Raw genomic sequence first — 12,136 nt, forward strand, 5'->3', positions numbered from 1 at the left:
TATAGTTTTAATTTAAAACAATCTGCATTGTGTAACACAGTCCAAGATCACTATCTTTGAATCAAATTCAATTTCTTGCACAACTATTAAATTCCTTTACCTTCATATTTCAACTGTGTTGGATCAAGTCAAGCCAACATTCTCGTTATCTCTATCTCACTGTTTACATTTTTTCTCTTTTCTTTTACTTTTGGTTTGAACTCGGTGAAAGATGATGTGTAACGACTCCAGTAAGGAATAGGATATATGTATTTAATGTAAGCAGAGGTGGTACAGAACATGCAGGGTAAGTCTTATTTGCCATGGGTTGGCAGCTACATCCTCTATAGCAATTTTTAATTTTCCATTGTTCATTGTTTTCCTGCAACAATATAAATACAGTTTTCTGAATTTGTCCCCTTCAAATAAAAGCTAACTTTTAGAAGTAGCTACATAGTAAGACATATTCTTACTATAAATATTCAGGGAAATGTGGTACTAGAAATATTTGAAAATTGTAATTAAATGTATAATGTGTGTGCAATCTACACTACGTGATTCTCTCAATTGTTTTGCATTTATTAGGGGGGAGTTTTAGTTTTGCCTTTTTTTTCTTGGATGTGGCCTTGATCAAAAATAGGGAAAAAGAAAACATGTTGTACAAAACAGAAAGATAAACATTCAGATATTTGCACAAAGCAAAAATAACACATTAGTGAATTCCAACCTATTAGCTGACTGAATTGTTTGGGAGGCCTATCCATTTCTTGGAACTCGGCTGTTTTCAACTGATAAGTTGGTTGGTGTGCTAGCCATGTGCTGGATTTCAGTTATGTAGAATAGTCTGTTACATGAATTAAAACAATTCCACTACAGCAGGAAATGGTTGTAAAAATCATTCTCCTCTATGGCCTTTAAGGGTCTGGTTATAAACCCTGTAGAAGAACACATATGGGAACATCTTGTCAGTTCATCAATTTAGCATTTAGCTGTTGTCTTATGTCTGCACTTGTTAGCTCATTGTTCTAGGATGTATGCTTATATAATTGTGTACTTATTGTACTACTGCACTTTTGTAGTGCTTTGAAATAAAGTAAGCTTTAAGTTGCCCTGGATAAAGGCGTTTACTAATAAATAAATAAATAAATAAATAAATACATTTAGAAAATCCATGACCATGTGACCACCGGGGAGGAGAGACTAAAAAAATAGAGATATAATCTGGACCAGGCAGGAATTCTTAACATGCCAATTCTAGATAAGATATTAATTTAGATCAGAAGTGGTGTAGTTAAACATTATTGTTTAGATTGTATGTTATACTTTTGGTAGTGTGATCATTTGTGACACTATACATTTTCCCACACATGGTCTTTTGTGTACATTTGGAATGATTTAGGGGGAATATTTCAATCTGGAGCAGAGAATGTGACTAGAGGACTTGATACAAGTATTCACAATTTTGAATAGTACTGGCAAATTTATCTGCAGGACTATTTCAGTGTTAAGAAGGAAATAGGCTCCGAATGACAAATGGAAATTAAGAGGATGTGAATTTAGGACACACAATTAGGGGCATATCTTTATATTAAATGGATTCCTTGAAAATACTTTATGAATTGGATGAATTAAATCCACAATCAAATTAACAAAATGGGGGATTATTTGTAAAAACAGCCACAACCATCTGCTAGATGATATGGCGTTGTTTAGATGTCTGATTGGGTTTTTGTGTCAAGCAGTCTCACGTCATATCAATGGGCATGGCTCCATAGATTATTTTGAAGACACCACTGTTTTGGGTGTTTTATTTTGATAAGTATTGTGCTAAGGTGTTGCAGCTGGTTGAACACAAGAGCAGTGGGTCTTGTGTGTTATGGATTTGGCCAAGCTCTCTCAAGTTGCTTGTGGATCACTTATGGACAGCAGTTGTCAGATCTTTCCTCAAATGTTCTGTTAGGATTCAAGTCAGGATTTTGACTGGACCATTCAAGGACGTTCACTTTCTTATTCTTTAGCTACTCCAGTGTAGCTTTGGCGTGTGCTTTCGATCTTTGTCCTGCTGAAATGTGTAATTCTGACTCAGTTTTATGTCTGTACCAGATTGAAACAGTTTTTTCTCTAGTATTTGCGTGTACTTTGCTCCATCATTTTTTCCTTCTATCCTAACAAACTTTCCAGTCCCTGCTGAGAAGAAGCATCCCCTTAGCATGATAATGCCACCACCATTCTTGACTGCTGGTATGGTGTCAACTGGGAGATGTGCTGTGTTGAGTCTATGCCAATCGACTTAGCATTTAGACCAAAATGTTCCAACCACAACACCTTTGGCCACATTTTTGCCAGATCACTCAGGTGCTTTGAGATGGCAGATTTTTAGTGGCTTCTGTCTTGCCACCCTACCATACAGGACAGTTTCGCGAAGTGTTCTGTATATTGTTGGATACATTTTCTCCCATCTCAGCCATTGGACTCTGTAACTCTTTCAAAGCTGTCGTTGGCCTCACAGTGGCATCCCCCCATTTTCCTCCGTGCCCGGCTGCTCAGTTTGGAGGGACGGCCTGACCTAGGCAGTGTCTGGGTGGTAAAATGCACCATCCATTTATTGATGATTGAGTAGACTGAGCTCACAGGGATATTCAGAGACATCGATTTGTTGTGTACTGTTCTCTGACCTGTGCCTTTCAATGATATGATCCCTGACTTGTTTTGAAAGCTCCTTGGTCTTCGTGGTTGAGTCTTTGCTTTAAATTCATCACCTGACCAAGGAACCTCACAGATACGGGGGTTTCTATTCTGAAATCATGAGCACCACTATTACTGCACACAGACTGAGGACATTCAACTAATTGTGTGGCTTGTGAAGGTCATTTTGTGCGCCTGAATTAATTTAGATTTACACAGAGAAAGGGTTTGAATACTTATGCAATCATGAATTTGTATTACATATTAATTTTCTATTTACTTCTATACATATGAATTCCTACTTCAAAATGTAATGACTGCAAGCTTTACAACAACAAAATGTAAAAACTTTTAGAGGCTCTGAATTCTTTTGCAAGGCACTGTGTATATATATGACCGTTCTTGCTTTATCCTTTTGGAATGTAATTACATAACAATCATCTGTCACCCATATGAAACAGTTCCTTGAAGCGGCATGGCACAGACTTCAGACATCAGCACACTGTGTTTTGCCTGCTGTCAGCAATATTGATACAGTGATACCTTATTAATCAAATACAATACCTGTCAGATTTCACGTGATATTAACGTGATAATAATATGTCTACATTTTTGCTGTCCCTAACTCTAGCTATAGAGTCTTTAGCAATAGAGTCCTTTAAGTCACCTGTATTTCCTTCAAATCTGTGGCTCAAATACCAGGAGTGACTATTACTGCCCAGACTGACCTATAGTGTCTCTATTACTGAGGTTCGATTGTGGAGTTTTATCACCTTTTATTACAAGATCTCCTGTTCATAGGATTTTGAATACAAAATAAAAAAGACAAATTAGTAGTTCATACTTTCTGTCCATTGTATATTATTTTGGCATATCAACGATGAATTGCTAAACCAGTTTCACACCACCTTCCAATGCTTACTTTGACATAACCTTATTTCATAATTTATATTTTATCCTTAAAGCCCACCTGAGCTGTTATGCTTTTTTCATTGGCTCAAAAAAATATTTTGACTAACTATTCTCTTTAGGCAACAGCAATTGGTGAGTCAAATTAAAATAATGAGAGACCAGTTGCATGGTCCATCCAATAAGATTATTTTGTTATTTAAACATTTTATTCACAATGAATTAACAATGAATTAACATTAGCAGTCATTACTATCATGATCTCCTAGAGACTCATGAGCAGGAAGGAGGAAAATGAACTAAATGAAGCATAGCTGTCCAGAGCAATTGGGAGAAGCAGCCACAATCAAGATGCTTATAAAAGACCAAAATCCCTGACAGCATTTAATGGGAACTGAAGAGATATTTGTTTTAGATTTTATTTAATGTCAGTGAATTTCTTCTTCTTCTTCTTCTTCTTCTTCTTCTTCTTCTTCTTCTTCTTCTTCTTCTTCTTCTTCTTCTTCTTCTTCTTCTTCTTCTTCTTCTTCTTCTTCTTCTTCTTCTTCTTCTTCTTCTTCTTCTTCTTCTTCTTCTTCTTCTTCTTCTTCTTCTTCTTCTTCTTCTTCTTCTTCGTTGTTGTATAATGTCCACATTAAACAAAATATAAGGAGAACTGGCCAATGTCAGTTTGGTCTCACCAGAGACTTTGGTTTCTTATTTCATGTGTACTTATTTAAAGTTATTTGCACAAATGACATACTATAGCATTTTTCTTTTCATTTTTTTTTGTCTGCCGAAGTAATCACTTCTGCAGAGTAGCACATACTGTACTGCAGTGGAAGAGGGAGGTTAATCTAACCCATACAGCTCAAGATTGTGGACTAGATGTTATGGAGTCACAGCTGTTTTTTAGACTTCAGCTAAATAACTAAAACTGTTCAGTGATCTAATTATTCTGCATGCTACTTGTTATCTTGCATGTTACCATTATTTGACCATGATTTTAACAAAAATGTACATGTTTACCATGATTTTGCCATTATTTTATCACATTTTAGCATGGATTTTCCCTTGTACCGTTATTACGTATATATATATAAATATTGTATACACTTGAGTAAATTGGAATTTGTAAAATGTATTATGCTTTGAATTACACTGTATTATTTAAATAGCAATTTGTAATATGTTTTATGCCTTGAACTGAACTGTATTTTTGCACTTTGTATTGCGCTTATATTTTGTAAGTCGCCCTGGATAAGGGCATCTGCTAAGAAATGAATAGTTATATATATAAACACAACTTTCCACAGCTCTAAGTATAGATCACCCATTGGCTATAGTGTAGGACAGGTTACTCATTAAATACACAATGCACTGTGTTTATTCCAAAATTCCACAAATTCCACAAGTGACCACCTGCTTTGCACAGATTACAATGCAACTGCCACAGAGAGACCCTCTTGGAGAATCCGAATGTAGCATTGGGCAGAGGTTAAAGTTAAACGACTCCACAGACCAGCAGCCCTGACCGAGCTCTTTACTGAGCCAAGGGATGGACTGCAAACACAAAGACATGGACTGCAGATGTGCCATTCAACTTTCTCCCCAAAACTACCCAATTCGTAATTAGGACGTGGAAGAGAGCCTTGGGGAAAACTTAAATTTTCTTTCCCAGGATGGTCATGAAGCATGCCCAGAACTACATTCCTGCAACTGCACGTTTCCAGTGACTTTATTGAGCCTTGCAAGGCCAAACAGAATGGAAAGATACAGGCATGTTTCCACCACAGGGTTAGAGGTGGAAGATCTCTGATGATTAACAGCAAGAGCAGTGGGCTTTATGCATGATTTTGGTCAGACTAGAATATTGTATCTATTTATTTATTTATCTTCCTTTGCACTACATTCAACTTGCACTACATTCAACAAGGGGATTTCAGTTTTCATGTAAGTAATGACTTGTGTACCTCTTTCTGAAAAACAAAAGTATTAAGGGATGAAGTTGATTTAAAAAAAAAATAATAATAATAATAATAATAAAAAAAAAAAAATATATATATATATATATATATATATACACTCACCTAAAGGATTATTAGGAACACCTGTTCAATTTCTCATTAATGCAATTATCTAACCAACCAATCACATGGCAGTTGCTTCGATGCATTTAGGGGTGTGGTCCTGGTCAAGACAATCTTCTGAACTCCAAACTGAATGTCTGAAAGGGAAAGAAAGGTGATTTAAGCAATTTTGAGCGTGGCATGGTTGTTGGTGCCAGACGGGCCGGTTTGAGTATTTCACAATCTGCTCAGTTACTGGGATTTTCACGCACAACCATTTCTAGGGTTTACAAAGAATGGTGTGAAAAGGGAAAAACATCCAGTATGCGGCAGTCCTGTGGGCGAAAATGCCTTGTTGATGCTAGAGGTCAGAGGAGAATGGGCCGACTGATTCAAGCTGATAGAAGAGCAACTTTGACTGAAATAACCACTCGTTACAACCGAGGTATGCAGCAAAGCATTTGTGAAGCCACAACACGTACAACCTTGAGCCGGATGGGCTACAACAGCAGAAGACCCCACCGGGTACCACTCATCTCCACTACAAATAGGAAAAAGAGGCTACAATTTGCACAAGCTCACCAAAATTGGACAGTTGAAGACTGGAAAAATGTTGCCTGGTCTGATGAGCCTCAATTTCTGTTGAGACATTCAGATGGTAGAGTCAGAATTTGGCGTAAACAGAATGAGAACATGGATCCATCATGCCTTGTTACCACTGTGCAGGCTGGTGGTGGTGGTGTAATGGTGTGGGGGATGTTTTCTTGGCACACTTTAGGCCCCTTAGTGCCAATTGGGCATCGTTTAAATGCCACGGCCTACCTGAGCATTGTTTCTGACTATGTCCATCCCTTTATGACCACCATGTACCCATCCTCTGATGGCTACTTCCAGCAGGATAATGCACCATGTCACAAAGGTCGAATCATTTCAAATTGGTTTCTTGAACATGACAATGAGTTCACTGTACTCAACTGGCCCCCACAGTCACCAGATCTCAACCCAATAGAGCATCTTTGGGATGTGGTGGAACGGGAGCTTCGTGCCCTGGATGTGCATCCCACAAATCTCCATCAACTGCAAGATGCTCTCCTATCAATATGGGCCAACATTTCTAAAGAATGCTTTCAGCACCTTGTTGAATCAATGCCACGTAGAATTAAGGCAGTTCTGAAGGCGAAAGGGGGTCAAACACAGTATTAGTATGGTGTTCCTAATAATCCTTTAGGTGAGTGTATATATATATATATATATATATATATATATATAGTTATTTTTAGACAATTAACAATAATAGAAATGGACACAATGTAACATATATCCCAAAAAGTACATCAAAACACATAGACAGCAATAAATAATGTGCAACGTGTTACAAATAACATTTGCCTCATGTCCTCATACGCATCCCTGTTGGTTTTCAGAAATGGAAATGTACCTGAAGTCTAGACATTTATTATCCCTTCTTGGCAGCCTACATGTGGATTACATAGAGCAGTGGAGACCGCTAGGATATGTAGATCTGGTGATGTCTTGCAATATGTAGCACAAAGCATGAAGCCCATTCATATTAAGCCTATTTGTTTCATTGTATAGTCTTTATTTATACACTGTGTAGACATGATTATCATTGCAATTAATAGTTTTTACTGAGATTTACATATATACACACACATATGCACATATATATATATATATATATATATATATATATATATATATATATATATATATAGACAAACGCAATATTTTCTATTCCATATCCTCTAGATATGTTCACTCTCTGAAGATCCTATTCTCACAGCAAATGGTGCTGTTTAACAATATAACCAGAATCAATTTTATGAAATTCTTCCATATATATCAGTATCAGCCCATATCGATCCACTGCTGGATGAAGGCTCCCCAAGATGCTTTCCACTTGCTTCGATCTACAGCGTCTCTTTTCCAGGTCACCCCTGCAAAGTGTACGATTTCATCTTCCCATCTTTTATGTGGTCGTCTTGTAGGTCTTTTTCCATCTCTTGCTATCCATTCAACAACTTCCTTTGCCCATCTTTGAATTGTTATTCTCGCCGTGTGTCCGGCCCATTGCCATTTGAACATTTCCACTCTTTCAATGATGTTGCAGATTTTGTTCTTGGGTCCATTCCTTTCTTCCTTTATCTCTTATTATTCCAAGCACACATCTTCCCATGCTCCCCTGTGTTGTCCGCAGCTTCTGAATCATGTTTGCAGTAAGTGGCCAGGTCTCACAGCCATACGTGAGGACTGGTAGTGTGCATTCAGGCAGGTGGGTAGATTTCCTTTCAACAGCGTGCAGTTTCTTGCAAAAGCAGCCCATCCGCTGTGCACTCTGCATTACGTTGATACCGTACACTGAAATGCATGCAATGCGAGGCTGCGCTTTCATCAGGGTCCTCCTCATAGGCAACCGGCTTTCTTTGGGTTTTCACACAGTAAACAGACTGTGGCGTAAAAAGGGAGGGATTGAGTTGAAGGAGGGGCTCAGAAAGGCCTGTCGAGTTACAGAGAAGAAAGGAGGGGCGGTAAACTGCGAGGAGGTCCTACGTTTTGAAAAGGGAAACGCTGCTAGGTGATGCAATCTAAGCCAGCACTGACACAAGTGTTTCCCTACGAGACAACAGGGCGAGCACAGAGACATGGTAAGGATACACACATTTACTAAACCTCCTTATTTTGGATCAGAGTCTGAGTAGGTGTCGCACTACTAGTTCTTTGACTCCAGGTCACGCCTCCATCTACACCAAGTTGTGGAAAACTTCTAAACAGGAATTAGCAAGCATGTCGAGAGACCCCTCTTAGTCTTTGACACACTTTGCCTTCACATATGGTGGGCACGGACTGACACTGATAGGTCCAAGTTCTCCATTGTTTGTGTAATGCAATATACGACCGACTTGAGTGCGAAGCTACGTTGCGAAATACGTGATCCTATATAGATGGTGTATTTGTGTGTGTGTGAGGTCGTTTCTTTAAGTATGCAACACATATGCCTTTACGCTTTCAAGGTTTGCAGTTTCGTGCTGCTGTAATTAGTAAGCCATGCAGTATTTTAGCTTCACAGTGTTTGCAGGCTCTGCTGTTACTTGCAATGTTGCGGATACGAAACACGTGGCAGCTGCTGCTAGTGCACCGAGGCTCAGATACTCACTGTTTTGCAACACAAATCCTGCTCCATTAATACGCCCTACATTACAAGTTAATCTAAGACGTATTAAGGCTTGACTCAACCTGTTAGTTTCGTTAGTACCCGTTCTTGATGTTTGTGGATGAAGGGGGTTGGCATCAGACCTCGGAAGCAAAGGTGAGAATGATAAAATACACCCAAATAGACATATGCTGGACTACATGTGTTTTACAGCATTACACAGTGCAGTGTGTATATACATAGTTTAATATAGGTCAAGCATATTCAATAAGTGTATTTGAGGTATTGAATTCAGTACAAATACGTTTTAATTAATTTGGGCATGTGCACAACAATAGAGGAATCACTATTTGTTAATCAACCTGACTTGGCACTGGCACCCCTGCACTGATTAAGACCTGCACATCCTCGTAGACCTACTGTTAGGACAGTGTTTTCTGTACCCGCCGTGGACTGCCGAATCCTGAAGTGAACACTGCAACATTGTCTGGACTCTTGCAAGCCCCAGGTCAGTAACAGGGCTGATGAGCAGCCAGACTGATGACCACCCAGCTCAGCGTTTTGTCAAAGTGTCCTTCGGTAACCTTTCCGAGCAACTGTAAGTCTGAAGAATAATGTCCTAGATCGGGATGCTCACGCCTTTTGCTGGCATGAGTGACAGTCTGGTGGAGAGGCAGGTTTTTACATATTTCTGAATAACCTAAACATGATCTTCGGAATGTTAGAAAGTACACGAACATTCTATCATGAGTGTTCTAAGGTCAAAGTGGCTGTAAGGCCTTTAAACCTGGTCCTAGAGTTCCCCTGTGTCATATGTTTCTATTCTGGCTGTGCTTGGTGTTTCTTAATACTTAATTGAACTGACTATAGCTGTTTCATAGACAAAAAAAGAAAGCAAATTAGCTCAATTAAGTGATCAATTAAATTATTGTCAAGTCAGCTGTAATATGAACCAAATGGGTGTTTTCTGGGACTGACCCAAGTGACTCCTTTCTACCCAGTTCCAGCAGTGCCTGTCCACGCAGGACTCCCATCACCACCTGGGAGTGATCATGTGACCTCTCTAAGCTTTTAATAGATGAGTAGCTCTTGACCTTTGTTTGCAAATTTAGAATGGCCGATTACTTGTCATCCTGTGGTGCCCACCAATTTGGAACTGCAAAGTTACTGTTCAGTAGAGTTACTGCAAAACCCCCTGTGCCAGGCCTGGAGACATGGGCGAAACAGGCACGCATCCTTATCCAGGGCGACAACTGTTACAATACATCATTATTTTTATATGCATTCTAGGTAAAGTACCTTGCTCCAGGGTACCACAGAGTCCAGATCTCTAACCGCTGCTCCACACTGATGCATTAATGCATTAATAAGATGTTTACTTCTTCATGGCCCTGCAATCCCAGAGTATAAGAGTATAAATCTTTTGAACTCATCAATGGGTCTGGACCCCTATGGATGAGAGAGTGTCTTAAGAGTCAAATTGAGTTGTCTTGCATATGTCTGAGTTACCTGAAATAATCCATCTTCCCTTTATATTTTTTTATTTTATTTTTATTTTACGAAGTTATAGTCATGGGCGGATGGCAAACCTGTAAATGCTGACCCAAGGTTGCTCAGTGACACAGTGGATCCATACACCTTTTGTGGACTTTTTCTAGATCCATGGAAATAATGGAATCTGCAAAAAAAGGAAAATAAAAAAGATCACTTGAAATTAATTGCTACTGGATGTGAGGAATTCTCAGGGGTGGGACAGTGGGTTAGTGGCTCTGTATTTGAAATGAACTGCTTACAGATGATGGCAGAATGCAAATGCCTGTCACAAAACACATCTTTGGGTGTGTTGTGATACCATATCTTTGTTAAAAACCCAGAGACATTTGATTTATTTCATTTTTTTATTCCTTTTGCTCACCTATATATGAACAGTTCATTTTTGGTTTTCAAAAATCTTTAATTGGCACCTAGCCTATCAGTTTGGAAAATACCTTTGCTGTTTCCTGATATTTGATTAGATGTTCCTTTCTTCAGATAGCATATAGTAATGTATAGACATTTAAAAATAACTGACATTTCTAGTTCTTCAGTTAATCTGAAAGGGCACCTAGGCATGTAGTTTTATATAATTAACCCTGGCTCATATGTAACAATGAGGAAGACAAGGCTGCCAAATGAAATGAAAACTATACAATCAAGAGACTGCTAATGAAACACGAACTACAGTCTGCTGTATTAGAGATTTACAGTGCTACTGGAAAAAAACAATTGGTTTGTAAATAGGCCATTGGTGAATCATTTAAAGCCAATAATGTGCACTTCAATATGAATTAATGGATATCTGCCGTACAAAGTGGTTTCGTTTGAGTGGCTAGTTAAATCTATTACATAAGATTTCATAGTCTATTTTGGTTTGTTAACTTTGCAAAGTACCAGTAAATCCTAGAAGGACATCATACTGGAGTCACAATTAAGATAGAGCATAATTTGTGGTTTTCATTTGTGGAAAGAAGTACATCCTGCTTTATATCTATCGATCCGTTTTTTTTATTTTTAATATAATAACACTGTCTGAGAACCAGTATTATAATATTCTGAAAGACAAATTCATGTTAATCATTAACTTTAATACTGTGGGTCTCCCACCTTGTGATGTGGCTTCAACTTGCCTTATACTGTTAAATATTCCCCTTCTCTTTTACATGTAGATTGGCTCTAATCTAATTTGATTTAGGGCTATTCTGTATTTATGTAAATCCCAAAAGGCAAATCATTTGCAGCATGATACGAAAAACAACAACATACAGCATACAATACAATTTCACAATGGCAAACAAAGCAAAACTCAAGTCCATAATAACTTAAGGTACTATCTGTAATCCATTCCATTTAACAAGTCAGTGGCTGAAGGAATGTATGAATATTTAAAACCTACTGGTCTTGATTTTAGGCAGCTTGAATTGGATGCTAGAGGGCAGGGTAATAAACTCTAAATGTAGGGGATGTTCACCATCAGAAAGAATGACCTGAGCTTTCCCTGGAGCCTGTCTATTGAACCGTTCAAGCAAGTGTGCCAGATTGACTCCTCTAACCTCGCTACATTTGTCTAACACTTCGATATAATGCATTTTTATGCCTAACTCCAAAATTCACAAACCAGCAAACCATACTAAAACAAAGTACAGACTCAGTAAAGGCCTTATAAAACATAATCATAATAGTTTTATTAACATTAAAAGACCTCAGCTTTCTCAGACAGAACAATCGTTGTTGGCCCTTCTTATACAATGTCTTGGCATGAATATCAAAACACAACTGACTGTTGATAACAGTCCCCATGTACTTA

At 38.2% G+C, this 12,136-nt stretch overlaps 1 protein-coding gene across 2 annotated transcripts in view; it reads left to right on the forward strand.

Moving 5' to 3' along the window:
- The first annotated feature begins 208 nt into the window (after positions 1-208).
- slc6a9 (solute carrier family 6 member 9) overlaps positions 209-12,136 on the forward strand; it is a 74,840-nt gene continuing 62,912 nt past the window's right edge. Inside the window, exon 1 of one of the 2 annotated variants that reach the window (XM_066691802.1) lies at positions 209-286. The gene's annotated coding sequence lies outside the window, so the exon portion shown is untranslated. Of the gene's footprint in view, positions 287-8,195; positions 8,288-12,136 lie in introns of those variants that run through there. The other variant, XM_066691801.1, reaches the window with a different exon arrangement.

This window comes from Amia ocellicauda, chromosome 19 (assembly GCF_036373705.1).
Source record: "Amia ocellicauda isolate fAmiCal2 chromosome 19, fAmiCal2.hap1, whole genome shotgun sequence".
NCBI lineage: Eukaryota > Metazoa > Chordata > Actinopteri > Amiiformes > Amiidae > Amia > Amia ocellicauda.